The sequence below is a fragment of the Cebus imitator genome, unplaced genomic scaffold, assembly GCF_001604975.1.
Source record: "Cebus imitator isolate Cc_AM_T3 unplaced genomic scaffold, Cebus_imitator-1.0 Scaffold162, whole genome shotgun sequence".
In the NCBI taxonomy this organism is placed as follows: Eukaryota; Metazoa; Chordata; class Mammalia; order Primates; family Cebidae; genus Cebus; species Cebus imitator.
The window spans coordinates 1,293,024-1,299,181 of record NW_016107477.1 but is presented as its reverse complement, the minus strand read 5'-3'; the positions used below and the strand labels follow the sequence as shown (position 1 = coordinate 1,299,181).

Genomic DNA, 6,158 nt, shown 5'->3' with positions numbered 1-6,158 from the left:
AAACAATTAAATATGAAAAAAGTGCTAAATTTATTTATCTATATAGTGTTTTCAGGACATATATTATTTTGTTTACATTTCAGAGTGCTCTAGACATTTGATGCTCTTTAAAAAGCTTGCTTTCTAAAATATGTAAATAATTGACACAAATGTATCACATTCCATTTGATAATTGGTTAAAAGAAATTAATGGATCATTCAATAATACGTAACTACAGATAAGAAATCATACAGATGAATGCATAATCTTATCATTTATTTAGTAAGTGTTTATAATAATATTAAGATACTATTTTAGGACATGTTCTGTGCTTCACACCTGTAATCCCAGCACTTTGGGAGGTCTAGGTGGGAGGATCACTTGAAGCCAGAAGTTTTCAAAACTAGCCTGACAACAAAGCAAGACGCTGTCTCTACAAAATAAAAATAAGAAATACTATTTTATACTTATTTATTAAATAAGTAGAAATCATAAAATATCAGTGCTGTTGTCTCTGAGAATGACAAATTTTAAATGTCTCTGGTTACATTGTCAATTATTTTAGTTGTTCTAGGAAAAAAAATGTGATGAGCTATGAAATTACTGGGTATGATTTGGCACAATTATCTTACTCTCTGGAACATTCTCCAAGGAAGTACACATATTTAGAAGTTATTTACTTAAAAAATATTTATAGTAATGCTATTTATGATTGCAAAAACAAAAACACAGCAGGGAAAAACCCAAATGACTAAGAATAGGAGATGGCAAGCAAAAAAAATCATATTATAACTGAAGTTCACTGCAGAGCTATAAAAATGTCAACCATGGGGTTCATGCTGATGCATAAAAATATGAAATAAAATTAATTTTGTCAAGCTGAGTTATAAAAATGTCAACCTTGAAAACCATGTTGATATATAAAAATATAAATTAAAATTAATTTGGAAAAGCAGCACACAGCATTTTCTGATTTTTTTTTCACTATGTGGAAACAACCACCTTTGGTAAACATAAGAAAAATATTTGGTGGGAAATACATAAATGGAGTAGGATTTGTTAGATTCTTATTCGTTTCTTTAATTTTGCCAAAGTTGATATATTTTCTGCAATAAAACAACATGACAGAGCTTTTAGCAGCAGTGCAAGGATTTGATGAATAAACAGATCTGAACCCACCTGGTGTGGTTAGTAAGCACTTGCATTGTCTTCTAACATCGTTCATTCTCCAGGCCTCTGACCACATGACAAACTGGGGAACCATATTTTTCCCACATGTTAACATTTTTACAACACTAACAGTTTTCTATCAACTTTCTTATTTTGGAAAGAATATTTCACTATACAATAAAATGTTCAATCCATTCATATAAGACCAACTTGAATAGTTTATAACAAGCATGTCACCAGAAGCCACAAATCTGTATTTCATGAACAGCACCGTGGGTCATTCTGTATTATAGCAGATGTTAATCTTCCACCTCAATCAAAATACATAAGTCAAAGGAACAAATAGCCCACAGACAATCTGGCTTCAATCACCAGCCACAACTCTTCTGCTGTAAATGACTGCTGAATGAAATTACAGAGGAGGCAAAATCCTAACAGAAGGACAATATTAGAATAATAAAATCAGCTTTCTAGAGATAGACAAGATGTAAAACATAATTTTTCCAGAAGAACAAAATTATTTGTGAGGCTTCCAGTTTTATCTTAGAAATCCAGGCATATTTTGCCTCTACTCTGTAATATATCCATGTTTATTTTAATATAAAAATAATGCTTTGGATCATCAGTTAAATGATTTTAGTCTCCCACCTGACAAAGTGAGAGAATAACAGTATTTCAGGAAGATGCTCATGAGTTTATGCACTTTCAGCACACGGAGGCCCAGTCCTGGGGGAACAACCCCCCAATCTGAGAAGCATGGCACAAGATGGGGAGGATCTGAATTAGAACATTAGCCATGAAAGGAGGGGAAAGAACTGATGTTTGCTTTGCTCATAAGACTGTTTTTGCACTTAAGCCTTTTTTTTTCTGAGAAGAAAATGAAATCAGTAAATCTTTTCCAAGGTAAAGGATGTTTATACTTATTATTAGGAAATAGTTTGGACACAGTTTTGTAAATTGTTTTCAGAATGTTGAGTTGGACTTACACTTAGGGAAAAATAATATATGGCATTAACTGTTGCCTCATAATATTACACTCTTTGTTGACCTACAAAAATTTTTAAAAGATGCCACTAAGTATTTTGCCATCAAATACCTGGTTATTTAAGACAGGATGTCCTCTAGGTTGGATCGGCCGGGAGCAATGGGAGATTGAGGCAGTAGGATTACTTGAAGCCAGGAGTTTGAGATCAGCCTGGCCAACATAGTAAGACCCCTATCTTTGTAAAAGCTTTTAAAATTAGCCAACCATGGTGGCAAGCATCTATGGTCCCAGCTACTTAGGAAGCTGAGGCGGGAGGGTTGTTTGAGCCTGGGAGCCCAAGGCTGCAGTGAGCTATAATCATGACACGCTTCAGCCTGGGCAGCAGAGAAAGATGGTCTCTAAACATTTTTTTAAAAAAAGTTGGATTGTCAGAAATCAGTGAAACCCACTTAATAACATTGCAGAAAATAGAAATAATAATTATTTTTTTATTTTAAAAATAAGAAAAATGACGCTAATTGCATGGTGAGAGCTGATGTGAAGGTGGAGGGAAGCATTTAGAAGAAAGCTCTAAAAGAACATTGACAATACGACAAAGGGCCAACATTGGACAATTGCAGTTTGCATAGTTTTCTACTTAAAATTTTCCCTTAGAGTTTTATGTAAAGATGATAAAGAAGAATGTTTACATAGATAAATGTTTACAGCACCTCTGTGAAGAAGATTATCGCACAAAAATCTTAAAAATTTGATTAGAGTCCAGCCATAGTGGCTCACGCCTGTAATCCCGGCACTTTGAGAGGCGGATGCGGGCAGATCACAAGGTCAGGAGATCGAGACCATCCTGGCCAACATGGTGAAACCCAGTCTCTACTAAAAATACAAATAATAGCTGGGAATGGTGGTACATGCTTGTAATTCCAGCTACTTGGGAGGCTGAGGCAGGGGAATTGCTTGAAACTGTGAGGCGGAGGTTGCAATGAGCCGAGATCACACCACTGTACTCCAGCCTGGTGACAGAGCGAGACTCCATCTAAAANAAAAAAAAAAAAAAAAAAAATCTGACTAGAACAAAGTCTGAGTATAGCAAAATATAACTATAGGTGTAAGACTTTATCTACATGCTAAGTAAACAATGGAACAATTCAATGAACATGAATCAGTGCAAGGTATTCTGGCTTATTAGTACTTGTCCACATGAAAAATTTATGTTGATTATTAAGACTGCTAGTGATAAAGTAGGAGTTCCACCTTTGGATTTCTGCTTGCTGTTTCTTTTGGTGGTCGTTCATTTCCAGGTTTAAATCAGAGCCTGTGGAAGAAAGATGAGAGCACAAGACTATTCTCCAGATTGGAGTGCTAGAATAGAAAACCAATGTGAGTATCGAGATGTATGTGTTGAGTTGTAACCCAAAGTGAGATAATTTAAGATTCAAAAAAGTATCAGGCCGGGTACGGTGGCTCACACCTATAATCCCAGCACTTCGAGAGACAGAGGTCAGTGGATCACCTGAGGTCAAGAGTTCGAAACCAGCCTGGCCAACATGGCAAAATGCTGTCAACTACTAAAAAAACAAAAAATTAGCCAGGCGTGGTGGCGGGAGCCTATAATCCCAGCTACCTGGGAGGCAGAGGTTGCAGTGAGCTGATATTGTGCCACTGCACTCCAGTCTGGGTGACAGAGTGAGACTCGGTCTCAAAAAAAGAAAAAAAAGCAATCAGACTTTGTTTTGGAAGGCGGAGATTATCAAGTCCCATGTCTAGAGCTCTATATAATAGCTCTTCTGGGATACTCTACAGCCAGAAACAAAAGAGTTGGCACATAACAGAGACAAAATTTAAAAGCAAAAGAAATGAAAGGTAGAAGGGAGGGGAAGGTGAGAGTAATTTACTAATATGAGATGTGGGAGTTATGACCTCTGGAAGGAATCTTGGTAAATGAAATTATGATTAAATAGGAGACTATAAGTTCAGATAAATAGGCTACTTACTTGCATACATTTCCACATAGCAATGATAAGTGAAGGCAGGCAGAGAAAGTATGAAGCTATAATAATGAAAGCATATGTAAGAAATATTAACTCGATTTCTTAGAGTTGAATCGTAGATGAAGCAACACTTCTTATATCATCCTTGTTAGCACCAACTATTTATTGAGTATGTGGTAATTGTCTGTCCTAGTAATTACCTGAATGTACCTACCTTTCTTTAGAGCCACTCTATGCATGTGAACAGGGACTGAATCTTGAAATCCTTCACACAGAAAGGATTAATTCATCTAGATCAAAATGGCATTGATGAATGGACTTCCACCATGGTGTATTTCCAATGAGACTTTACTCAGTTTCCAGTTGGTCATGAAATGGTTTCAATGCCAGAAACATTTTTGGAGACTTATGTGAAAAGAAGTATGCAAGGTTCTGACATATCAGAGGTGAGTGGCAGTTCCATTCCTGCCAAAGAATATTTCACAATGATGAAGGACTGGAGCCAGGCTCAATAGCTAAAGCTGGGCTTTGAGTGCTGTTCTCTTATCTCTGAAAAGAGCCTGAAAACGCAGGTTTTGCTGCCAGGGACTATTGCTGATGTAAAGTTGTATTCTTGCTGTGCACTCAGAGAGAGAAAGACACAGCGCCTGGGCCAAGTTCCTCACTGTCTTGGTGGCTGCATCTGCAGTATGCTCAGTCTCACTATAGAATGAAAGGCCAGAGATGCCAATTCAAGGCCTGAAGCTGGACCTGAAGAGGCAGGCCAGGAGAAGGCAAAAGAGGGAGGAGAGGGAATTGGGGAGAGAGAAAACAGCTCACTACAAGTCCCCAGGACTATAAACACTGAGGAAAAACAAACAGTCAACAAATCGAAATGGGAAGATGAATATAAGCAATAAAGCAAAAATAAGAGAAGAATATCTAAATGACTTTTAAACACGTATGTTTATAATCCGCCCAGAAATAAATGAACTCTACAAAATAAGTCATTATGAAAGGAAAATGAAAGTGACTTGTCTCAACAGAAGTTGAAAATGCATCTGATGATATCCAAACATGTTTATGTAAAAAATAAAACCCAAAAAACTCAAAACGGTAACAAGAGATAATGGAACTTCCTTAACCTGAAAAAGCATCTTTAGCAGAGCCCATAGTAAACATGGTAACTTTAACACATTCCCATTAAAGTCAGGAGCAAAATAAGGCTGCCCACAATCCCCTACTATTCAATGTGCGCCAGAGGTTCTAATACACTAAGATTTTAAAAGTTAGGGCTCTCACCTGTAATCCCAACACTCTGGGAAGCCAAGGTGGGTGTATTGCTTGAAGCCAGGAGTTCGAGACCAGCCCGGCTAACATGATGAAACTCTGTCTCTACAAAAAACACAAAAATTTGCTGGGCGTGGTAATGAGTGCCTATAATCCCAGACACTCGGGAGAGTGAGGCAGGAGAATCACTGGAACCTAAAAGGTGGAGGTCACGGTGAGCCACGATAGTGCCACGGCACTCCAGCCCGGGTGACAGAGCGAGACTCTGTCTCAAAATGAATGAATGAATGAGCGAATGAATGAATGAATGAATGAATAAATAAATGTTTTAAAAAAAATAGAGAATTAGGCCAGGTGTGGTGGCTCATGCTGTAATCCCAGCACTTTGGGAGGCAGAGGCCAGAGGATTCTTGAGGCCATGAATTTGAGACCAGCCTGTGCAGCATAGCAAAGCCATATCTTTACAAAAAATTTTAAAAATTAGCTGGACATGGTAGCATTTGCCTGTAGTTATCCTAGCTACTCAGAAGGGAAGGACCAGGAGAATGCAAGGTGAGAGAATCGCCTGAGGCCAAGAGTTCAAAGTTGCAGTGAGTTGTGATCATGCCACTGCACTCCAGCCTGGGTAGGCAGAGTGAAATCTTATTTTTTAAAAACAAAAACAAAACTGTAAGCCCCAAGACAAATGTGGTGGGTGAAATATTTCATGTGTAAAGCTCACAGCCTGCATCCTTGCTTCTGCCTGATCAGCTCCATCATTCTATTT

General features: G+C 37.7%; 1 long non-coding RNA gene across 1 annotated transcript; it reads left to right on the top strand.

The window, feature by feature from the left end:
• The first annotated feature begins 3,077 nt into the window (after positions 1 to 3,077).
• On the top strand, positions 3,078 to 5,668 carry LOC119473483. The gene is made up of 2 exons (XR_005202699.1): positions 3,078 to 3,108; positions 5,601 to 5,668. It is a non-coding gene; the product is annotated as an uncharacterized LOC119473483 (long non-coding RNA).
• Positions 5,669 to 6,158: the final 490 nt, after the last annotated feature.